We start from the raw sequence: 25,940 nt of genomic DNA, 5'->3' as shown, positions 1-25,940 counted from the left end.
AAAGGCAGTAGCAGGATATGAAAAGCAAAGCAGTGTTTTTAAATACTTAAGTGTAAGTAAAAATCAAGCCACAGAAGGAAGTTACAAGATTGCACAGAGCATTGCAAAAAACGGAAAACTGTTTACAGATAGGGAATATATAAAAGACGTTTTTCTCAGCAGTTCGGAGATTTTGTTCAATGATTTGCCAAATAAAGATATGATCTTATCTAGAATAAAAGAACTGCCTGTCTCTGCCAGAACAGTTGAGAGATGCGTAAGCAAAATGGCAGAAAACATTAACGAAAAGCAGACAACAGCATTAAAAGACACAGCAGTGTTTAGCATTGCAGTTGATGAGAGCATGGATATAAACGACATTCCATGTTTGGCAGTTGTTGCAAGATATTGTGATTCCGATGAAATGCAAGAGGAACTTTGTTGCCTAAAACCCATGCATGGCACAACAAAGGGGGAAGATATAGCGGAAAGTTTTGTAAACCATTTTGAAGAACGAGAAGTTGACATCAGAAAAGTATTTTGTGTGACAACAGATGGTGCTCCTGTCATGGTCGGAAAACAGAAGGGATTTGTAAAGTTACTTGAAGATCAAATTGGCCGCCCAACAGTCAAATTTCACTGTATCATTCATCAAGAAAACCCGTGTGCTAAAATTTCTGATTCAGAGCTTAATAATGTGATGAATACAGTGGTGCGAATTGTGAATTTCCTTGTTGCTCGATCTCCTTTGATTCACAGACAATTTCAAGCACTGCTAGAAGAGATGGACAGTGCTTATAACGACATTCCACTTCACAGCAACATTCGGTGGCTAAGTCATGGCAAGGTGTTGGTGCGCTTTGAAACTGTTTTGATGCAATCGAGGCCTTTTTGTCGGAAAAAGGACAAAACTACCCTGAATTGGATGATGACAAATGGCTGTGTAAGCTCATGTTTCTAACTGACATCACCGCTCACCTAAATGAACTCAACCTCTGTCTCCAGGGTGCAGGGCAAATGGTTCTGGATCTTTATGAAGTCTGGAAGGCATTTGTTGTAAAACTAGCAATTTTTTCTCGGGACATTTGAACTTTGACTTTCTGCTACTTCCAACACATAAAAAAGCTATTGACACGTTGCACTGTCAGCGTTGATGAGATTGGAATGTACATGCAAGAAATGGAATCAGAATTTTCTGACAGATTTCAAGATTTCCAGCGATTTGGCCCAATGCTTTCTTTTCTAATTAAACCTGAAAAGTTCAACGAAAGTGACTTGGATTTGTCTGTATTTCAGTGGATGGGTGTTGAAGATTTCGAAATGAAGCTCATTCAGTTAAAAAGCTCAGAATTGTGAGCATCGAAGTTTGGAGATCTGTGGAGTGCACTTAGAATCATAGAATATCAGGGTTGGAAGGGACCTCAGAAGGTCATCTAGTCCAATCCCCTGCTCAAAGCAGGACCAATCCCCAGACAAATTTTTACCCCAGTTCCCTAAATGGCCCCCTCGAACCACTGAGCTATCCTTCCCCCTAAATCCTCTCCCCAAAGATTGGGCTCACAACCCTAGGGTTAGCAGGCTAATGCTCAAAGCACTGAGCTATCCCTCATTCCCCATTTGAAGCTACCAAGAGAGATCACGGGGCCTCTATTCTGATCTGCTGGACGTCCCAGCCAGTTAAATTTAACTGTTTGAAGAAAATTGTGTTTGCAATGCTTTCAGCATTTGGATCCACATATCTGTGTGAACAGGTATTTTCACACATGAAATCTGTCCTCTGTCCCTCTCGGAGCTGGTTAACAACTGATCACTCAGAAGCCTGTGTGCAGCTTAAAGTATCCAAATACGTGCCAGACATTGGAAAACTCAGCAAGGAAAAGCAAGGGCAAGGATCACACTAAACTGATAAGATCTGCATTTTAATTTAATTTTAAATGAAGCTTCTTAAACTTAAGCCTTATTTACTATACAATAATAGTTTAGTTATATATTATAGAAAGAAACCTTCTAAAAACGTTAAAATGTATTACTGGCACGTGAAACCTTAAATTAGAGTGAATGAATGAAGACTTGGCACACCACTTCTGAAAGGTTGCCAACCCCTGGACTAGAGGGAACAATCTGCTCTACATTCAAGACCAAAAACAGATGTGCGAGAAGCAGAATTCTGAAACAGTGGTGAAAACAAGGAAATAATAACCCCCCTCTTTGGCTTTTTTCCTGCTTTTTCAGTACAGACTCTTTTGCTTATTGTTTCTGATACTAGTCTCTCCAAGTATCCTTGCTATTTTCCCAAAACCGTTGTAAGATTAATGTTTATTGAGCTTCAATAAGTTTAGCTGGGGAGAAATTAATCAGTACAGTTCTGAACCTATTTTTCTGTTTTACATTGCAGTGTTATAACCTGCAAATAATTCTGGTGTGAGTGATTGCTGGACCCAGACTAGGAAGGAGTCTAGTCTGTCAAAGAAGCTTATTGGAACATCTCTGAGGGTGAGATTTACCTGCATTTAGTTTCCTACTGTATTAGGCTTAGACTTCATGTTTTTGTTTTATTTTGCTTGGTAATTCACTTTGTTCTGTCTGTTATTACTTGGCACCATTTAAATCCTACTTTTTATATTTAATAAAATCACTTTTTGCTTATTAATTGACCCAGAGCAAGTAATTAACTCCTGGGGGAGCAAACAGCTGTGCATTTCTCTCTATCAGTGTTATAGAGGGTGAACAATTTATGAGTTTACCCTGTACAAGCTTTCTACAGAGTAAAATGGATTTATTTGGGGTTTGGATCCCATTGGGAACTGGGTATCTGCGTGCTGGAGACAAGATCACTTCTTAAGCTGTTTTCAGTTAAGCCTGCAGCTTTTGGGGGACATGGTTCAGACCTGGGTCTGTGCTTGTGGCAGGCTAGCATGACTGGCACAGCAAGACAAGGTACTGAAGTCCAAGCTGCCAGGGAAAACGGGCTCAGAGGTAACCGCAGCACATCAGGTGGCAGTCCCAAGGGGGTTTCTGTGACCCAACCCATCACAATCACAACATCCTGTGCAGCTGAACATTTGAAACTTGTGCGACTCCCTGGAAAAAGTTATCCCGAGCCACCATTTATTTGTTTAATTGGTTCCTTTTTCTCTTCTATACAGACTATTCTTCTACCTAGCATTATTAGTTCCGCATTAAAAAAAAATCCCACAACTCATTCAGACCAGGGGTCTCCACCTTCTACATACAACCCCACTCCTGAGCTTCTGCCCCTCATGGGGTTGGGAGGCCCCAGAACCTTGAGGGTTCTTCCACTTGCTGCTGCTGATTGGAGGGCAGGGTCACATCCTTTCAGGTGTCACATGTAAGAGGGCAGAAAACGCATCTATCAGTTATGGAGCATCCATTCTACTCCACTTCCCCACTCGTCCCACACCCAACCCTTAGCTTTGGGGAGGGAGAGAAAATAAGATATTGCAACCCTTGAAAGAGAGCAAGTTACATCCCTTCCTCAAACCTGGCCAGTTACTCCCCTGAGATAGAATCCCTCTTGGAGCTCCCATTAGGATGGCATGACAAGGCCCCCAGCACTGGGCAGTTCCTACCAGACACACTTAACCCCTATGCTTGCTGCAGAGCTGAATCAGCATAACTGTTCCCTGGATGGATCTTTATTTCTCCAGAGCACAGACAACTGTTCATTTTCTTTTTTTCTCCCCACCATGTCCCCTACATCAGCAACACTTTGTAGGCTTCCCAGTTAAGCCTGACCCTTTAACTGTGTCCACTCCAGCATCTTTTCCACATGTATAAATTTTTTTTTTTTTGGCAGATTACTCTAATCTCATGTCGCCGGCATAAACAATTACCAGATCCAATAGACACATTGACACACTGCAGGCAGATATTGAGTCAAAAACCTTGTGTAACCACATTTCCAGGGATATGCTTTAGTATACACTTTTTGCTACCGAACACATTTATTAGAAGCTTTCAGTACTTTGTTAACACTCTATCATAATGATTTACGTTGTAAAGGAATATTTATCCTCCTCACTTCCTTGTTAACACTGGCTTACACACATTCTCTGGGGTTTATTTGTGATATTAAAGCTGTGAGAGTTCAGGAAAATATACTGAGAAAACAAGGTCCCTTAGGAAAAGAGTCACAAATATAGACCCCGGGGAAAGGCTTTGTTGTTCACACATGATTTTATTGCAAGTCTTGTGATTTCTTTTTTTTCTCCCCACTTTTTTCTTTTTTTAAAGCCGCAGCTCTTGTAGTCGGCCAAATCTCATCTTTCAGTATATTTCTAATCCTCTTGGCTGCAGTGTAGACAAGGGGCAATGAAGATGCTGCCCTTGTTTGGTGGATCCCACCACTATAACCTGGTACCAGTACTCAAAACAATTACTTGAAATCCTTAAGTTTTCTTTGGAAATTCAAACTTCTCCCTTTAAAACCATTCTGGTTCTCCACTGCCACAGCTCTGAGAGATGTCCATGCCATTTAAGCACAGGGGGTTCATTTAGCAAACGTTCTAAAAAAACTTGGGAATTGCAACAGAATGGTGATGCAGAAGAATGGTAGCATATACTGTTGCTACTGCCTGGCTACAAATATCTTAACAGTGAACTGCAGAGCTAATACGAACTGTGATAAGCAGGAATTTTTGTGCTGAATATCCCCACTAACCAGGCTACAGGGCACATTCAGCACACACAAGCTTTCACTCCTCTCTCCAAAATAGTTTTTTCCTCCCTGTGAAATCCTCTTGTATCATTCTGTGACATCCCATGTATTATATGGCATTTGGGATGACTCACTCTAGGATTCATAGCTTTCAGAGCTAGAAGGGATCATCTAATCCAACCTCCTGCATAACACAGGCCATAGAATCTCACCTAGTATTTCCTGTTGTTGTAGAGCCTATCTTCTAGAAAGACATCCAGTCTAGACCGACAGATTCCAACAGACAGCGAGTCCCCCACAGCTCTTAGTAAACTATTATATTAATTATTCTGGCCATTTAAAACCCTGTTTTATTTCCATTTTGAATTTGTCTAGCTCCTGCTAAGCCAAATCTTCAGCAAACCAGGAATTATCAAAAACTGAGCTAATATACTCCCTACAGCTTCAGACAGAAGTCTCTATGTGTGAGTGTGTGTAAAATCCAGGTCTCAGTTTTGCAGCTCACCTTTAAGTGCTATTGAAAAGTGCTGGCTGGATATTCCCGGAGAGTTAACAGGCAGTAAGAGGCACAGCATGGGCTGTGTAAGCTGTTCCACACCACTGCGGCTACAGTAAAGTAAGGTTTTCCACACCACCCTACCAATATGCATTAACCACACAGGCGCCGACTTTTGAAAGTGCCCACCCCCTACTCCCACTCCACCCCTTCCCCCAAGGCCTCACCCCTGCCCCACTTCTTCCTGCCCAGTTCCGCCTTCCTCCTCTGAGTGTGCCGCATCCTCGCTCCTCCCCCATCCCTCCCAGCCTCCTGCACACTGTGAAACAGCTGATTGCGGCAGGCAGGAGGTGAGGGGAGGGAGGGATAGGCGCTGATTCGTGGGGCCCGTCAGTGGGCAGGAGGTGCTGGGAGGGTGGGAGGGCGCTCATAGGGCGGCTGCAGGTGGGTGCTCAGCACCCACCATTTTTTCCCTGTGGGTGCTCAAGCCCTGGAGCATCCATGGAGTTGGCACCTATGCTCAACAATATGCCTCTTGAAGGCCAAGACAATATAACAGGGTTTAAAAAGAACTAGATAAGTCAATGGCTGTTAGCCAGGATGGGCAGGGAAGGTGTCCCTAGCCTCTGTTTGCCAGAAGCTGAGAATGGGTGACAGGGGATGGATCACTTGATGATTATCTGTTCTGTTCATTCACTCTGTGGCACCTGGCATTGGCCACTGTTGGAAGACAGGATACTGGGCTAGATGGACCTTTGGTCTGACCCAGTATGGCCATTCTTATGTTCTTATATTCTTAACACCAATCTGGAGGGAATCACCTCCTTGCAGGAGAGGGCAGCAATGGACAACTGACCATGAACAACTGGTCTGAACGTATGTCCACACAGCCTGCAGCAGTGAGCCTCCCAATCCAGGCTGACAGACTCTGGCTGGCACTACTCCACTAAAAATTACTGTGTAGATGTTGTGGCTTAGGCTCTGAAAACTAGGAATGGTGTGGTCAGTTCTGCTAGGCAGTTCAAGTTAAGACTGGGGCAATTAGTCATCCTCTTCTCCACCCACTTTGGAGAGGGCTAGATTAACCACATGCAGTAGGACTAAATGATATTTGTGATTTTGCAACATTTTTTACAGGAAAAAAAGTCATTTTCATCTAAACTTTCTGTTTTTGATAAAATCTCAGAACAACAAATTAAAAAAAAATGTTTCAGAATTGTGGGGGATATCCCCTTTTCTCTGGTTTTTGAAATTTTACACTCCCTTTTTTTCCCCATTGGAAAAATGTCAACAGTGCAGGAGTGAGAGTGGGATTGTTTTCCCAAAATATTCACATTAAAATTTTTATTGAAGGAAAGAAACCATGAACTTTTTTTCTGATCAGTGTATTGTGCAGCCCTTGAGCCCAAAGGCCAGATTTTGTTCAACCCTGCATAGACTGTTTTGGTTCATTGTTGGGAAGAGGAGAGAGGTTCCTTGTTCCCCTCCTTGTATTAATATGCAGTGTTGCCCTAAGATTAATAACAGATTGACCTTATCCATTGCAAATCAAAAAGGTACTAACTTAAAATATTTTTAAAAAAACCAAGTTCCTTTTAAAGAAAAACAAGGCCAGATGTCTCTGCTTCTCTCAAATCCAGACACACCTCAGCTCATAGCTTTTGTCTCAATCCATCAGTTTAATTGGTTTTGTAATTTGCATAACACGGTGAAAACATTTTAAAAATGCTGTTCCATAAGCTGTGAGTGTGTTTTCATTAATATCCATTTAATATGTTTTAAATGAAAGCAGCTTTAAACTTCTTGAAGTGGTAATAGCAGCTTTAAACAACAGTACATTTAGCAACATCATCTCCATTTAATTGTGTAAGAAAGAGAATATTTCCATTTCCTCACTGTAAACAGAGAGGTGCGAAAATACAGTAGTCATAATGTAACTTGCTAACTGAATACTTGAAAAATAAATTCATCTTAAGTGTTCCCAAGAAAAGACTTCTGCATTCTGCCTGGTAAATCTTGTTTTGGATAGAATGACTGGAAATCAGTAAGTGATTTCCAACTGTCATTTACAAGCTGTTAAGTTTCTCACAAACTATACACAAAATTATTAATCAGAGTAAGAAATCAGAACATATTTTCTTCCGCATGCACCTGAAGTGTGCTTCAGGGAAGAGAGCAACAGAAAAACACATTCTTACGAGAGAAAGGGAGACTAGGGTGTTAAATGTTAGAGCTACTTCTACAGAATGAGACTGCAGGGTCTATGAGGAGATAGGAATAGGGAAGTGAGAGTTCTGTGAAACTGACTGTTTGGGACTTGATTTGAAAATACAAACCCATTGCCCAGTTCACACTTAGGGAGAACAATTTTTAAATCATGATTTTACAGGTCCATAGACACTTCCCCAATAAAGATGCTAACATCTTTTTAATTTGCAATAAGAGTGTGGGTGGACATGAGGCCACACAATCTGAAGGTCAATATAAAACAATTCATTATTCTTCATGTTTAGAGTCAGAGGTACCCTTTTCCCCAGTGCTTAAAGTTGTCTGAAAAAAAAAGTGTAGGGAGGGAGTTTATCAATCTGGAAGCAGCATCTTTGTTAAGACAATCTTTAAAGCGCACGCTTCAAGCAACCTGGCTTGATTATTTATTTATTTATTTATTATTTGCTGGGTCTGCAATCCCTTGCAACCTCCTTCCTACCCTATTTAAGCACTACTTCCCCCACCCTACATCAAATGAATGTTCAATTGTTTAGCAAGTCTTTAGAACATCTACTGAAAAAATATCTTATTGATTGTATTTCATTCAATCAGACAGTTTATAGTGGCAAACACACATTGGGACACAGCACATTAATTAAATTAATTAATTAATTGAATTCATTTATTTGTAGCATGGTAGTGCCTAAGGAATTGTGGCCCCATTGTGCAAGGTGCTATACAAACACTTAGAAAGACATGCTCCCAGACTGGAAGAGTTTTACGAACTATGAACAGATTCTGGTACCTTCAGTCATGCAGTAGCACCTTATTTTACAAATGGTCTCCCTGACTTCAGTGAGGCTACTTGTGGAGTATTATGCTACTCAGCACGAGAAAGGACATCAGAATCTGGCTCTCAATAGTGAAACAAAAATCATTACTAACACATAATAGTGAAGATGCTTAGGGCCAGATTGTGAATCTTTTGCTTACACTGGTGGGCAGTTACTCACACCACCGTGAGCGAGGGATTCACCATCTAGCTCTTCTGTAATAGGAGAAAGCAAATAACAGAAAAGCACAAGGAGCCATAGCCTAAAGGCCAAAATCTAATTAATCCCACCTGATGTGATTGAACAAGTACTTAGAGACCTTAAATTTCAACAAGTCTATCAAGAAAATCAAAATAAATTTGAAACATATCTCAAGGCACCCGCTAGGATCTAGCCTTTGGATCATGTAGCTTTACTTCCAGTTTCCTTTTTCATTTTTCCCCTGTGGATCAATTTGTCTTTCCTGGTATGTTGCCCTCAGCCACACTGTGATAAGATGATTAACTATCAAAAGGTCTGGCAGTGAAAACCTCCTGGGGCTACAAGCTTCCTACATCTTCAGACACTTCTAAATTGCATTTTGTATCTTTATTTATTTATTTGTTTGTTTGTTGTTGTTGTTGTCGTCATCCAGGAAAGAACACTGTCAATGCTACAAACATGATTTTGGTCAAAGAACTCTTAAAACGTTATTAGTAATGAACCTGTCAGCACCTTCCTCTACTCTGTAATCCATGAGCACATTGGTTCCAAAGTATTTCTGGTCTTCTTTCTGCAATATGAATATTCTTGTATGAGTCATATAACACTCAAGAATACCTCCTATTGAATCACTCTATCATGTGTCTATTACTATGGTGTCTAGGTACCAACATTACAGACAGCAGTAACTGCCATCCATTCCTTGCATCTCACTGGTGCTGTACTAAGGTTTTGGGGTGGGACTTTCAAAGGAGCCTTAAGGATATGGTCAAGGCCAGCTCTAGATTTTTTGCCGCCCCAAGCAAAAAAAATGTTGGCTGCCCCCAGCCTGGGCTCTCTCCCCCCCTACCAGTGCCCTCCCCCCCCCCCCCCCCCCCCGCTGCCCCAGCCCTGGGGTCCCCCCACAAACGTGATCTCCTCATTCACCACAGCAATCCCCGTTTACACTTGCAGTGGGGATCAAACCATTTCTCCTATTTTTATTTCACTTTAGTATAAATCTCCCCCCACCACACCATCCCCCACAGCCCCATCTTTAGTGCTCCAAATGCAGATTGAAGGCATAGGGACTAACCCTCAAACCTTGTACCCAGAAAGGGATGGGGATCTAGTAAAGAGGGTTCAGGCAGAGGAGCGGGTGTGGGGGTGCTTGGGGGCTCTACACTGGCAGAGAAGCAGGGTGTGATGTACTCTTGGAGGTGGGTGGAGGAGGAGAGGGGGTATCAGGAGAAGAGGTGCAGGGGAAGGGGGGAGGGGTGGGAGGAGAGGGCTGGGGGAGGGTACAAGGGGAGAGATGTGGGTGAAGGGAGCGTACAAGGGTAAGGGGTATGGCGAAGGAGAGATGGGGGGAGGTACAAGTGGAGGGGCTGCAAGCAGAATGGGGGGTGCAAGGGCTGAGAGGGGCAGGCACTGACAGCTGCTTCCCCAGACCCGTGCAGGCAGAGCCAAGAGGACAGACACTGACCCAGGTGCCCGAGACGCGGGGGTCCCCTGGTGGGGCAGTATCCGCTGCCCCGCACGGAGCCGGGCTCTGCCTCTCCCCGCCCAGGGCAGGCAGCGTGGGGCTGAGGCGGGGGAGGTGCACGGCGGGCTAGGTCCGGGGGCAGGAGGGGACGGCGGCAGTTTCCTGGCAGCTCGGGCTGCCCAGCCACTCGCCCCGTCAACGTGCGAGCCGGGATCCGCTCCCCCTTCCCAGCCCGGCGGCGCCCTGCACAGCCCACTCGGGTGGGGAAACGCCGCGCCTCCCTGGGGAGACTCAGAGCAGAGCAGCAGCAGCAGCAGGACCCCTCCTCCTCCAGGCCCCACTTCCCTCCCTCCCCGGCTCCTCACACACAGGCTGGACTGCAGTTCAGGCTGCCCTGCCGCTGGAGAGCCAGAGCATCATCCCCCGGAGCTGAGCCCAGGCTGCAGCGGCGAGAGGGGCTCAGCTCCAGGGGATGATGCTCTGGCTCTCCAGCGGCAGGGCAGCCTGAACTGCATCCGAAGAAGTGGGCTGTAGTCCACGAAAGCTTATGCTCTAATAAATTTGTTAGTCTCTAAGGTGCCACAAGTACTCCTGTTCTTCTTTTAGTTCAGCCTGTGCAACTCAGGCTGCCATGAGCGCCATCTATCTACTGAAGCCAGAACTGCAGTGTCAGTTCCAGCTCAGCTTGAAAGCCTCAGCTGACAGGGAATAAATATCTTGGTTCAGGGCCGGCTCCTGGCTTTTTGCACCCCAAGCAAAAAAAAAAGGGGGGGGCTGGAGTGCCGCCCCTTGGAAAGTGCCACCCCAAGGACATGCTTGGGGAGCACTGGTGCCTAGAGCCGGCCCTGGATACGGTTGCCCAAATCCCACTAAATTCCATTGATGTTTGGGCACCTAACTCCCAACCTTTGTAAATGTGTATTCAGTAAAGTGTTGGAATATTTCTGCACGCTGTCTCCAGGGAAAGGAGAACAGAAATACAGATTTACATATATCGCCACATCCTTTCCAGCATTCAAATCTATTAGAAGACTTGCAGGAGCACTTAGCATGGATGCTGCTTATCATTTTTTTAAACATGTGATTCAATCATACCCGTAGCTTAAGCAGTCCAGGATTGCTGACGTAAAGCCCAGCCTTTCCTCCTTTCTGTGTCAGCAACATCTTAGTCATCCAAATGACTGGATGTTCATGAATGAAAATCTCTGAGTGAATTGATATTCTCATCTAAGAGTCAGTCACACTGATTGCACTACCTAAAGCGCTAACTAATACACTGACCCTCTTACCTGTCAGTTCTGCTATTCATGCCCCAGGAATGACTCATTCCCTTTCCAAACAGTAAAAGGCAGTACAAGCAGTGATTTCATGGCACTGTCTGCTTATATTTCAAAACAACCTTTCAAAATGATTTCCCCGCCTATTTTTTTTCTCTTAGCAAATGTTAGTGTTTAGGAGATAAGCAAGTACTGACTGCGGATGATGGAAGGGACTGAGGGGGCATGGATGGAAGTGGACAGGGGGACTAGTATGGATGTTGAGTAAGGAGGCTACAGGGAAGGGAGAGATGCAGAGATGGAGACAAAGGAAAGCCTGTCTTTTTTCTACATTAAAAACTGTAATCATGTTCTATTTATAGTTGTTGTTTTGACCTGTGCATATACTATTTTTAATGAGGGGACAAATTTAAATTTGGGCGGATGATGTAATTTGGATGGGGTGATAGGGCAATTCGAATTGACTGGATTCTTTAACTACTCGTTACTAGACTTCTTGACATTTAGGTTTGGGGTTTTTTTAAGCTATAGAAAGTATAATTATTTTTGAAGTGTTAGCTGAACTCCATAAATGCACTTGCAACACTGACTGATTTTTATGTAGGGATGTGTCTGAAGTTTTAGTGGTAGCTGCAATGGAATGTATAACTACACTTTGGCCCTCTACGTTGTAATGAAGTTATCAGAACATCCACAAGACCTTCAGAAACTGTAATTTATTACACCTATAATGAATTATTGATGTATTGACATCACAAATGTTAGTACCCTACCAAGGAAGTGAATGAAGCACATTCATTATTTTGGTGTGTATATCATATTGGTCTCTGTTGTAAAGATATAAGAGGGGGAGAATCAAGCTTTGTCACACAGAAAAGGAGAAAAAGCAATGCAGAGAGCAGCGTTGTTAATATCTAGGTGGTGGGCACACCACAGGATACCGCATTTCAAACAAGGACAGTTGCCTTTAGTTCTCACTGCCCCCTGCTCCACACACACCTAAACAAGAGGCAGCCAGAATGGGGCTCCTTGAGTGCTCAAGAACTAAGCTGAGGCACGAGTTGACAGGGAGTTTAGAAACAATCTCACCACTGCTGCCCCTCCACTGAGGACTCAGTCAGGTGCTGTGGAAGCCAAATGCTGCACTTTTTGAAAGGTAGAGTAGTTGCTACATCTGAGCACACTCTCCCCACTGCACCCTCACTCTCCCCAGAGACATTTGGCTTGCCATTGCCCTCCACAAGTAGAATGTCTCTCGTGGGTACCATTTGGGTGCTACACATTTGCACCTTCTTACATTGCAGCTCTGGCTCCCAAAGATAGAATCAGAATGTAGCTCACTGGCCCAGTTACTGAGGTGCACTTTGCAGCTTGAGATGGGTGAGAGAGGCTGGCACACAGCATAAAGTAGAGCAGCTTCAGGTCTGCTCTGTTTTGTGCCTGCTGCCAACTGCTGCTAAGAGTTGCTTTGATGCCCAGGGATCACTGGGATATACTGACATTCTGGCTTTGCTCCCTTTTACTGCAAACACTGCCTACACCAGGAGCTGGGGGGAGATGGGGTAGGAGTGCCTGCTGTGGTCCTGTGCTGCCTGCAGTTTCCTCCCTAGATATGGAAACCTCAGGTGTCCAAATCCATGGGCTAACCGCCTGCTTGGTGCCTCTGCAGTGTCATGCAGAATTCAGGATCTCCCCCTTAATATTTAAGCATGTCATAAGAAGATGTTTGCAAATCAAATATAGCTGTTCGTATGTTCAGGCACTTTGATTTCTCACTGGTAATAGCTATAAATTGTGGAATTTTTTTAAAGGTAACTTTAGCAGCTCATTGCTCAAGAAACACTATTATGTTGTAAGAACATTTGCACCACTTGTATAAAACTATTGTGAGACTATTTCAGCTGGTCTAGTCAGAATGAGATAAGGCTGGATTAAACACTTGCCTTTTCACATTTGTCTTGTCTCTTTCTATTAGCTGGGAGAATGTACAGTCCCTAAAAGCAATCCTCCCCATAGAATGGAATCTTTGCTTAAATGCCTTTATTTTTTCCCTTTCAAATTGTTCCTTCCAAAATTAGTCACCTAGATTCTGACAGAACGCAAGCTATCAACTTCATAATTTAAATAGAAAAAGATTCTTTTGGTGCCTTGCAAATGTTGCATGGGGATTTGTTATTGAAAAAGGTAAACATTTCTGAATGGAGTCTAACTGGAGAGTTTGAGCAAAAATACACTTCCAAATATTGCCATGTTTAGCACTGATCAGTCACCAGCTTTGTTCTCCTGAGATCTTTGTGGTGCAACTCCAACATATGATCAGTAGAAAATGACTCTTACTGGTGCATGTAGAAAGACTTTCAACCTTGATCTTATCCCTTGCATGAAATACTAATGGACACCACTTACACAGATTTCAAAATCAATAGTCACTTGTCAGAAGGAATTAGTGTACTACTTTAGGGGCTAATCTTGCACCCACTGAAGTCAATAATAAAGCTCCAATGGACTTCACCAGTGTAGGGTCACATCCTAGGGAGAAACAAGTATAATGAAGTGGGCTATTTTATGACATAAAACTTGGTGATTCTGTAGCACCTTTTAACCCTCCATAAACTTTAAGCCTCATAACTGTCATGTGAGGTATTATCCTAATTTTACAGCCATAAAGTGGTGAAGTGACAAGACCAAGTTTGCACAGTGAGTCAGTGTCAGAGCTGGAAATGGAGGGATCGTAAGTCCCAGTTCCCTGTAGTTAATTATTAGATTGCATTTTCTGTCCTTCAAGGAAAGTACTTCCATGAACAGCAGCTAAGCAGGTTGACTCTGGCCCTAACAGAATAGGCTAGTTATTTGGAGGTACTTTACAGCATATGTAGGGCCCTACAAAATTCACAGCCATGAAAAAGGCCTCACGGACCATGAAATCTGGTCTCCCTCCATGAAATCTGGTCTTTCGTGTGCATTTACCCTATATCATACAGATTTCATGGGAGAGATCAACATTTCTCAAATTGGGGGTCCTGACCAAAAGGGAGTTGCGGGGGGGGTCACAAGGTTATTTTAGGGGGGTTGCAGTATTGCCACCCTTACTTCTACACTGACTTAAGAGCTGGGCGGCCACAGAGCGGCAGCTGTTGGCCGGGCACCCAGCTCTGAAGGCGGCGCCACCACCACCAGCAGCGCAGAAGTAAGGGTGGCAATACGATACCATGCCACCCTTATTTCTGCGCTGCTGCCTGCAGAGTTGGGTGACCAGAGTGACGGCTGCTGACCGAGGGCCCAACTCTGCAGGCAGCAGCGCAGAAGTAAGGATGGCAATACCATTGTGACATTGCACTCTATATGATTTTATGAAAATATGCTAATGAGTGTGAATATAATATAACTTGAATATGATTCATGCAAAAGGTCTCATAAGGTATCATTACAAAGCTTATAATCTACTGAGTGTGTGGTCATCCTATTTGTATGTATGTATCACGCTTGTATCTGAAACTAGAAATATGAAATATAACTCTGAGGGCCTAGTGTAATTATGCAAAGTGTGGGCCATTAATGGTGGCTTGGAATCTTGATGGCTCCCATCAACTAGGACAACTGACTATGGATGGCTCTGTTTGCTTGCAGGCCTTCCTGTAAGTCAGGCCTGGAGGTATGAAGACTTGGGGGTCTCACAGTGACATGTGATCATGTCACCTGAACTGGAATCCATCTTTAACCTGGTGAATTTCCAGTTAGAATGAGGGGTGGGAACCCAGAAAGGGACAAAGGATTCCCGTCTTTGGCAAAGCTATATAAGAGACTGGAACAGAACAAAAGGGGCTGCAGTCATGAGAAATCCCCTAGCTACCACCTGAGCTGGAACAAGGGCTATACCAGGGGAAAGGATTGTGCCCAGACTAGGAAGGCATCCAGTCTGTGAAAGAAACTTATTGGAACATCTCTGAGGGTGAGATTTCATCTGTAATCACTTTCTTACTGTATTAGGTTTGGACTCGCGTATTTTATTTTATTTTGCTTGGTCATTCATTTTGTTCTGTCTGTCATTACTTGGAACCACTTAAATCCTACTTTTACTTATTAATTGACCCAGAGTAAGTAATTAATACCGGGGGGGGGAGGGGGCAAACAGCTGTGCATATCTCTCTGACAGTATTATAGAGGGTGAACAATTTATGAGTTTACCCTGTATAAGCTTTATACAGAGTAAAACAGATTTATTTGGGGTTTGGACCCCATTGGGAGCTGGGCATCTGAGTGTTGGAGACAGGAACACTTCTTAAACTGTTTTCAGTTAAGCTTGCAGCTTTTGGGGGACGTGGTTCAGACCTGGGTCTGTGTTTGCAGCAGGCAAGAGTGTCAAACAAGGCAAGGCTCTGGAGTCCCAAGCTGGCAGGGAAAATGTGCTCAGAGGTGGTCTCAGCACATCAGATGGTAGTCCCAAGGGGGTTTTCTGTGATCCAACCCATCACAACCTATTTAGCATTTTAGCATCCTTTTGTTATGGTATGCTGTTCACTGCTGCCCAGATGAGGCTCTTCCAACACTCATAAAAGTCTCCTATGTGAAACCTATTCCCTCAGGCTTTGTGGGGGGGATAAACATTTGACCTTTATAAGGTGGATTGGGTTTTGTTGGTCCACTAAAGCTATAATGTATATTATATTATCTCCTGGGCTGCTTGCTTGTCTCTATCTCCCCATCCTGACAGTGAACCACAGACAGGGAAATGAAGACCAATGTCTAGCTTGCATCTTTGCATTTCATTATACTTAATGAAGATGCAAATTGGTACAAATCATGACAAAAATCAACACCGCTAGTTGTCTGTTGCATAACCTGGTGGCAATTAATGAGCTAAAGCACTGAGAACAGATTGGCGTCTGTTCATGGAAATTCAGTAGGGTGCTATATATCAGCAATTAAAACCTCAGTTGCTTCTGGGAACAAATCCTGCTCACCTTTTCTACATGATGAGATTGATGGTGTGAGTCAGGCAAGTCGGAGAGGGGTTTTCTCTGGCATTTTGAGCCTGGAGTGAGAAATGGTTCAGGGGCAATTTTTCTGGAAATATGTTTTCATATTCTTGTCATGTTTGTTTTTCAACATTTCTTGTGGATAGCTCTGCCTTTCTTCAGCAGAGAAAACAGTCTGGGGCGGATGTCTCATTTTTGTAATGAATTTGTTCTAGCACATACACTTTTCCATCCAAGCCAGTGTTTCGTTTGTCTGCAATGACTCAGTTCATTTGTGTGCCTCCTATTAACTAAGGAAAAAGTCATATTTTCTGCAGGTGGCTGAGGCTTAACTAACTGTTAATATATACTTTTTGGAGCATTGTCTGTTTCACTTGTATAAGATATAATCACTAAACACTTTATGTAGATACAGTACTTTTGGTCCTTAATATTTGTCCTTGTATGTTTTCTGTCTCATTAATTTCAGCAGTACAGTACATTGCATATATGTGTAATCATGGTAATTTTTCCTTTCGTAATACTATGCAGCATCCTTTTGTTATGGTACCCATTCGCCACCTGCAATGTTGTGTCTAGATATGTTGCCAATATGTGTCTCTGGAGTGTATTTTCACTATCCTTTCAAACAAGCAGCAACACAAATAAAGGGCTGAGCAGAACTTCTGATAATTTTCAGTATGAAATTCCTACCAGCTCACTGTCACATTGTGTTTCTTATCCATTCTTGGCTTTGAACAAAAAATTCAGCACTATTTATTTCTGTTTTCACTGATACTTTCTCCAGTTACAGGACTTAATGTCCATTAAGGCATTTCTGGTCCATATGGAAACATGACAATATACATTTACTGGACATTTCTAGCTCATATTGAAACATTCTGGCTTATAACCCTGCTGGTTGCTAGCATATGTCTGTGGCTGCTTTTTGTAAACTGGCAGCTTCAGCTGTTGTGGCTTTAGCAGGAGACTAAAGTCTGTCAAATCTAGTTTTGAAAGTCTGTCCAGAGCGTATGCGCACATATGCACTGATCCCACTGTTGCCAGCACAGGTGTGCTCGAGGACAGCAACAGTGAGTTCGTTGCCCGGTGTGCTTCGCGCCAATAAACACACCAGGGGGAGAAGCAAACAAAGTTTATTTGGGATCCCAAAGCGATGCAAGGAGACTGGCAAGTCTCAAATCAAGCACATTAACAGGAACAGTTTTTCTTCTTTTATACATTTTGCAGTTAAGCCTCACCCCCCTCCCCTTTCCCCTCTAGCCCTCCCTTTCTCCCCCCCCTCCTCCCTCTACCCCTCCCATCCCTGGTAATAGTTAAGTCATTCTTGGCAGCTATAAGCCTAGCTTGTTAGTAACTTCTTTAAACCGTTATCTTGTCCTTTTTCCCTTCAGCCAGAAACATGCAGGCCTCATTATTACTGCTTGAGCAGGGGGTTGCACACAGATAACTGGTTGCTTACATATTCCAATTGCACCTGGCTTTTGAGGTTGATTAGAGTTTAAACATGGAAGGATAGAGTTTGGTTCACTTAGGCCTAGTGCAGGAAGGCTTCATTGACACTCAGTGGCCTTCCACCCTCCCGAGTTACCTAGGGTGAGGCCTAGTGACGTCAACAACTCCCTCCTTTGAGAATACTCAACAAGCTTTTGGCTGAGTTTTCTCATATTCTGTGGACAAGATATGATTAAGTGCTATGAAGCTGGAGTTTTCAATGAGAGGGTATGCCGGGATTTTTGAGGAACGGGGGGGCACAAAGCTTACGGAGGAGCATTTTAAAACAAGCAATTAGGAGGAGGGTGACCAGGCACAGTACCACACCAGTGAGGAGGAGACGCACAAGGCCACCCCCCAGTCCTCCTAGGGTGGGCAACCAACTTCAAAGGGAATTGAAAACTGTGGGTTTCCTTTCCTGGGCCTTCTACTGCTTGAAAGCCTGTTTGGCCGACAGGACGTGCTTGTTAATGTCCTGTGAGTTTTCCGGGACATAAGTACAACATTCATTCCCAATAAGGGCACACACCCCGCCCTGGAGGCTAAAACATAATCTAAGGCCTGTCTGTTTTGCAGGGACAGCAACCGGAGCTGGTATAGCTCTGAGTTAAGGCTCTTCTCTATGGCCAAGGTTTCATTGGCGAATGTGGTGAGAAACACAGAGAGCCTATGATAAAATTGGGTTAGCCGTTCCACCCCATAGGATGGGAGGAGGATCATACCCAACCTGTCTCCTTCCTTAATGGGCTCTGAGGTGGCATACAAAGATTTACGCTGCCTGGAGCGGCCAGGGGTTGTCCCTTAATGCATACTGGGATTCAATGGTACAGTTTTGTCACAAGGGGATACCCAAGGTATTTCTTCCCCTACTGAACCATCCCCAACAGATATCTGACCAATTTTGGGGGACCACCCTCCAGGGTAACCCTGCTGCGTGGTGCGGGATTTGGGAGCATACTCAGCAGTTAGAGAGGTTAAACTCTTGGGCAAAGCAAACCTTCAAGGACTCATATGTGTTTGTTTCCAAGTTAGTAGGGATCCCTTTCCATCCCACATGTGCCTGGGGGGAACGGGAGGTAATGAAAGGAGTGTCCCTATGGCAAAAAGTACCACTGTGGCAGACCCTGGACCTGAACTCATGCTGGGCAGGTGACCCTAGGGCCTAATAATTACAATTCCCCAAATACCCACAAAATATCAATTACCAATAGTAGGCAGATTAAAAACAAAAGGACCAGGCCACCAGATTAGGCCGGCCCTGTGAGAGTAAACACAACCAACGCTTAGAGTTTTCACGGGGAGTGCGCTGCGACTGTCCAAAGAGACCACAGGGCATTCCCAGCAGGCCTTATTGTCTTTTGAATAACAGTTTAAGTCTCAGGTCGTCGCTGGTAGTCTTTTTCCGTAGGCTGGATGGTCCACCATTCAGGAGCGGGCACTGCCTTCAGACGGGAGTGATTGAATCCAGTTCTTGTGTCCCTTGACCTTTACTGCTGTGTGGGAGACCAGCAGGACGGTGTGGGGTCCCTTCCACTTCTCTTGGAGAGGCTTGTCCTTCCAGGTCCGAACGAGAACGGAATTGCCTGGCTGCAAGGAATGGACAGGGGCATCCAGCGGGAGAGGCTGCAAATCTCTGGTATACCTGTGGAGAGAACAGAGAACAGCAGACAGAGAGCACATGTACTGAGATAAAAAGCCACACCCCATTTCCCACTCCCCTGCCAGAACCGGTGTACCATTCATAGGCCATGCCCTTCCAAACATAATCTCGAAGGGACTGAGCCCTAACCTGCCCTTTGGGAGAGCGCGAATGTGGAGCAAAACAAGGGGTAAGGCATCAGGCCATCCGCTGAATCGATCCACCAAGACGAAAAGGTATTTGAATCTTTGGGTCCGGGGGAACTCAGTAAAGTCTATTTGCCAAACCAGCCCCGGGCCTGGGGTAGGTTCCAGAGTGGCTGATGGCACTGACACTCCAGCTCGAGGGTTGTTCTTTTGGCAGACTAGACATTCAGCCTGTACCTGGGAGGCCAGGGGTCTAAGAGCCTCCCTGCCAGCGTATAATTCTTTGTTTCTTCACCAGGGTCAGTTCTTAATGTCTTTTGTAGTCAGGAATTCCTGGACTTTGTGGTTTCAGTGAAGCAAGTGTTCCTTCTTCTCTTTTCCCGAAACAGTGTGGTTCAGCATCATACAGGGGAGAGGTTACTAGCACATCACCCTGTCTTTAAATAGGCTTATCATCAGTCGGAGAGTCCTCCCGAGGTGGAGGGGTCTTTTTACAGTGAGAAGCCTGGGTCCAGGTGGGCAGTCCTTGGTACTTCACAGCGGTGTTGGTGGTTAACAGGACTTGGAAAGGGCCTTTCCAGTGTGGAGCCAAAGCAGTTTTTCATTGATGGACCTTACGTAGACTCAGTCTCCTTATTTCAATGAATGGCAGGGCTGCTAGGGTCTTTGGGTAGCACTTCTTTTATCTGTGAGAAAAGAAACCTAACATATTTCATTAATGCCTGGCAATGTTTTGCAGATCTCATAGTTGCTTGGGCACATTCAGGCCCCCCCTTTTCTTGGCTGTCGGCCAAGTCTTAGCTCTGGGTAGTGTCCTTGGATGGTGCCAGCATCTTATCTTTGGACTGAGCTTGCTAGCTATATTTTTTCCCTCAGTTAACTCGTTCTGTTCTTTTTCCTGCTCTCCTTCTTGGCTTCTTTTAACTTACAAAGGAAACTTCCACTCTTCACTTATACACCTTTTCCCAACAATGAACACATACACATTGCCATTATACACCCTTCCAGTAAAATAACTTCTATACAGAGCTTTGGAGCAACAAACCAGGACGAGCACACCCACTTTTGAGGAGTCCAACAAAGTTCAGGAGGCTCACAGTGGCTTTAAGGCAAGGGATGAGACCCACAGCGGCAATTAACAAGTCATCCACATATTGCAGGAGGAGGACCCTGTCCTCATTGTCCCACTCCTCCAAGTCCCTGGCCAGGGCCTGGCCAAACAGAGTGGGGCAATTTTTAAATCCCTGGGCCAGTACTGTCCAGCAAAGCTGCTTTTTAACCCTCCTTTTGTCTTTCCACTGGCTCCACTCTGGGGCTTGCAAAGCTGAGGGCTCAGTTGCAAGGGTCATTATCCAGGCATTCTCTGGGGGTAAGGTGAGGGTTATTTCATCTTGGGTGAAATGCAGGGTGGCTCCTAAGCAACAAAGCAGGTCCCGTCCTAGTAGAAGTGTTGGACAATCGGGGAGGTAAACCAGTTTTGTGAGATAGAGTTCTGTTTCCCAAAGCACATTCCGCTGGGGCATATACTGGGCACTTGGTTCCTTTCCCTGTGGCACCCACCACAGTGAGGGACTCTGACACAGGCAGCTGCAGGGGTTGGTTTACGGCGGTTCGTGCAGCTCCAGAGTCTGTTAAAAAGTCTATGTCCGAATCTCCCACCCGCATTTTTACTTGGGGTTCCAGGGGCAGGATAGTCCATCTTCCCTGACACCCCTATTCTTGATCCTTCGCTGTCATTATAGGGGTAGCTTCCCTTTCGGGGCACTCATTTTTCCAATGTCCCTCCTTCCGGCATATGGCACACTGGTTGCGACCCAGACACCTTTCCTGTGAGCCAGGGCGCCCACGTCCTCTCATTCCCCAGCCCCTTCCACCTTCCTGGAATTTTCCCCTGCCACCGGCCTGTACTGCTGCGACCATCATTTTTGCTTGCCTCTTTTCCTTTTCTTTAGACACAACCTGATTACGCTCCACCTCAGACAGCAGGGTCCGCATAAGGACATTACAATCATCCCAGTCAGGCTTACAGCTAGCCAGGCACCCTTCAAAGACTGAGATAAACTTGCTTGGGTTCGTAGAGAATTCCCCTACCTGTGCCTTAAAGGCTGCTAGGTCCACCGGGTTAAAAGGCACATGGGTGTAAACCTGCATAGTAGTGGCCTGATTCCTATCTGAGCCATGTCTGGACACCATGGTCTCAGTGATCAACGGATAAAATTCCACCGAGGGGGCAATCTCTGGGACCTGAGACACCTTGTCTTTATATGGTGGGGGTGTGATAGCCGAAGGGGACACCGGACCTGCCATTACAGCTGTGGGGGGGGGGGTTCTGGGGACTAACAGTAGCTACTACCAAACCTGTCGGAGTCAAATTACACTTTTGCAAAATATCTAACCTATCTCTTAGCAACATAAACAACTGTACATACATATGTTCATTCCATTTACCCGTTTGCTGACAAAACAGAAGTAATTGAAGGATCGTGTTATAATTAAGTGATCCTTCCGGTGGCCACCTTTCCTGGTCCTCTAGCTGATATTGAGGCCAGTCTACTGTACAGAACCTTTTCAGTTTACTTTTAGTTATTGGATTTGCGCCAAACACTTTCCAATTCACCAGAATGCATTCCAAGGGTGTACACCTTACCCTGCCTGCCATACTCTGTCCCTGCCCCATAGGGAGACACTGGGCGTCCCCAGGTCATAACAGGTAGACACTGGGCGTCCCCAGGTCAAGACAGATAAAGTCCCCACTGGACTGTTCCTACCTTATCCAAGGGTCCGGTTCTGCACCGTCGCCCTATCCATGGGACCGGTTCCCCACCGTCGCCCGCAGCTGCTTCTCCACTACTCGAGCGCGTTGCACCGTTGTGCCCTCCGGGGTCGACCAAACCACGTCTTCGCCGAGGCCTCCGGTAAAGTCACCGGTGCGCGCTGGGCGTCGGTCGTCGCCGCAATCTGTCGACCTCCGAGAGGGGTCCGGGCAAGGCTAAATTTCAGCCTCGAGCCCCACGTTGGGCGCCAAAACTGTTGCCAGCACAGAGTGCCCAAGGCAAAGCAACAGCGGGTTCGTTGCCCGGTGTGCTTCGCGTCAATAAACACACCAGGTGGAGAAGCAAACAAAGTTTATTTGGGATCCCAAAGCGATGCAAGGAGACTGGCAAGTCTCAAATCAAGCACATTAACAGGAACAGTTTTTCTTCTTTTATACATTTTGCAGTTAAGCCTCACCCCCCTCCCCTTTCCCCTCTAGCCCTCCCTTTCTCCCCCCCCTCCTCCCTCTACCCCTCCCATCCCTGGTAATAGTTAAGTCATTCTTGGCAGCTATAAGCCTAGCTTGTTAGTAACTTCTTTAAACCGTTATCTTGTCCTTTTTCCCTTCAGCCAGAAACATGCAGGCCTCATTATTACTGCTTGAGCAGGGGGTTGCACACAGATAACTGGTTGCTTACATATTCCAATTGCACCTGGCTTTTGAGGTTGATTAGAGTTTAAACATGGAAGGATAGAGTTTGGTTCACTTAGGCCTAGTGCAGGAAGGCTTCATTGACACTCAGTGGCCTTCCACCCTCCCGAGTTACCTAGGGTGAGGCCTAGTGACGTCAACACCACTGTGTTTATGTATAGTACAGTAAATGCTATGCTGAATGACAGCAATGTTAACTGAATCTTTAGGCTTATGGACAGCTGGAGATTGTCTATCACTTTTCTTAGTCTGTATGACTTTGAGGGAATCCTCAACAGATATTTTATAGATCAGAAAATAGTATAAAAGGAATATAGATCTTCCTCGTTGTTCAGCCCCGACTGTATCTAATGAAGTCTTTGGCATTGTTTCCCGCAGGTGATTCCTGAGAGTGCACCATGGACATTTTAACATAAAATTGGTAGTGGCTTCCCAGCAATGGTTTTTGTGATTTTTTTTTAAATACACTCTCTACTGGACAGGTGTGTTATTGGTTTTCTCAAGGATTTCTCATGGGGCTGGCAAAAGGACAATCCAGTGCTCCCTGGCTGCCCCACCCTTGGATGTTTCAGAGACAGAGCAGTAATGCCCCACAGGTCACTGATCCCTTCTCCCCCTAAGACAATAAGGGTCTTTCTGCACTTGTAACCCTCCCACTCAGTGTGTGTTTTATCCCTCTCTGTGTCCAGTCCACAAAATATATGGGTTTGTTACTGCTCTTACCTTCAGAAAGCCTGGCATGCTAGCTCAAGCTAGAGGGACTTGTGCTTTTTAGCTGGAGATCACTGCTTCAATCCCTGGGGTTGGCCAACATAGCAGCCCTAACACAGAGTGTATTATACGTAGTAAGGGGCATGTGTTCCTCTTGGTGTACGTCGGTAACTTGCAGTAGCTATTGAGAGTCAGTCACATGTTACATCATAAGAAGAGTCTGATTTATGAGCAAAAGGTTAGGCACTTCAGGATCCAAAACTGACTTTTATCTGACAAAAGTCTTCAGGATCATCAGAGTCAACCCCTCCCCTGGTTGGTACAGTGAGGATGAGCAGAGATGCTGCCCAGTACATCCTCTGCCATAAGACTCCTGCCTACCAGACTAGGATTCCACAAGGCAGTCTGGTGAAGAGGGTGTGCTCTATATTATGATGAACAGAGCCCTAGCTAGGTGTTGATGCCTGCTGCCTTTATACATAGTAGGAGGCTGAGAATACCAAATAACTAATGGACCAAGCCCATGGGGATTTGGTGCACTAGCTCTAATGGCAGCTTCCCCCCGGCACCTAGACCTCTCCTGCATTTGGAAACATGCTGCCCTCCTCCTTGCCTAGGGAAAAAGAGGCTTCCATTTCCTCCCTTTCCCACCTTGTACTCCAGCACAGCAGGGGGCAGGATCTAGCCTTAAATATCTGATTGTTAATAGAACTCCAATATTATCAGCAAGAAAAGGCTTTGTTGCCGCTCCTAATAATATAGTTCTGTCCTCTTTTACTGGTTCTTAAGCAGCAATTAACAAATTATGTTATCAGATTAGTGTTGACATAACCGAAGCTCACTGATGCTCTACACAAAGGAAGTAAATCAATGCAAGAAACCTGCCCTGTTAATGTCTGCTGTATAGAAGTCAGGAAATAATCAAACTGTGCTAACCAAGAATAGACAAAATCAGTAAGCAAAGATGTATTCATTATAATGATGACTTACAAAACAACGTAGAGTAAAAAAAACCCTAAAACAAAACCTATGTGCTAGTTCTCTTTAGACCAACTATGATCAGCATTGCCCATAATTTTACAGGTATCTACTTTCTGAGGTAGCAATTTGCTAATGAGCGATAGTAAGAGAAGGAAGAAAGAAAGCCATGAGCAGCACACTTATAGGTAACATTTCCAAAGCCATAGACACTTGTTGTGGGTTCATTTGAAGAGGGCAAGGTATATGGTATGATCTTGACTAAAGCCCACTGAAATTGAGACAGTTTTATTCATATAAAAGTCTGTTTCCAGAAATGAAAATAATTGACACATCATTGAATAATAAAATAAAATAAATGAAAATGTTAAAAATAAATCAAACAGGCAGAAGTAGCCTGAGATTTACTAACAGCCAGACTTTCAGTTGATCGGTCATCTACCTTCTGAATGTGAAATTCAGTATTATTAGGGCTGGGATTTTAAAGGTGAGTGAGATGCCGGATTCCCATTGAATTTTGACTATTAGTCTCTGAGGCAGGGGCTGTCATTTTCTGTGTTTGTATGGTGCCTAGCACAATGGGGTTCAACCTGGTTGATGCTTCTAAGCACTGTTGTAATAAAAATCTGGTTATTATTTAACCGTTCCCCCCTTACATTCCCAAGGAAAATCCTAGTTTACGTAGGCTGCCATTTCTCAAGCTATTAGTTGCTAAGTAAGAAACTGACAGGTGAATGCTTCTTGATTCCACATGTGCAGTTCATCTGTTTATACAAAGCCTTCTGCAGGTGCAGGTATTATACTGCCTGACAGGACTTCCTGTACTGTGCAGTTAGAGTCGGCATGATTCATCTAGATTTTCTCAGGACATTCCTGATTTTAGTAACTTGCTACCGCCAGGTTTGTTTCTTTGTCCCATTTGTTTTTGCAGTGACACAGTTTGCCTCCTAGGGACTCGATCTAGGGAGTGAAAGACAAACACTTCTCCATCTCATATGGATACCAAAGAAGTTGTTGCCCTAGCAACAATAAATGCTTAAAAGCTCTGAGACCTTTACCTGCTAATGTGATAACGCTTCAGGAGTGAGTTTCAGTAATATGAATAATACAAACAAATCCCTTTCAAACATATTCTGGTTTAGGGAAGCAGGGCAGGTTCTGTGGCTTGCCAGATATGGGCCTTATTTTGTGCAGTTTAGCACTTTTCTCTGGCTATGTCTACACTGACAAGTGTAAGACAAAACTTTTGTCGTTCAGAGGTGTTAAAAAAACAACACACACACACACCCCGAAAGACAAAAGTTTTGCTGATGACAATCACCAGTGTGAACGCTGCTTGTTGGGGGTGGAAGTTTTTTGCTGGCAGGAGAGCTCTCTCCTACCGACAAAACAG

At 44.7% G+C, this 25,940-nt stretch overlaps 1 protein-coding gene across 8 annotated transcripts in view; it reads left to right on the top strand.

The window, feature by feature from the left end:
• The window catches only part of HRH1 (histamine receptor H1), an 82,549-nt gene that overhangs the window by 34,046 nt on the left and 22,563 nt on the right, over window positions 1-25,940 (top strand). For 4 of the 8 annotated variants that reach the window (XM_054035116.1, XM_054035106.1, XM_054035107.1 and 1 more), the window contains one exon: window positions 2,375-2,472. The exons of 3 other annotated variants lie outside the window; for them this stretch is intronic. The gene's annotated coding sequence lies outside the window, so the exon portion shown is untranslated. Of the gene's footprint in view, window positions 1-2,374; window positions 2,473-14,744; window positions 15,087-25,940 lie in introns of those variants that run through there. One more of the 8 variants, XM_054035112.1, reaches the window with a different exon arrangement.

Source organism: Malaclemys terrapin, chromosome 7 (genome assembly GCF_027887155.1).
Source record: "Malaclemys terrapin pileata isolate rMalTer1 chromosome 7, rMalTer1.hap1, whole genome shotgun sequence".
NCBI lineage: Eukaryota > Metazoa > Chordata > Testudines > Emydidae > Malaclemys > Malaclemys terrapin.
This window is presented reverse-complemented; position numbering and strand designations above follow the sequence as displayed.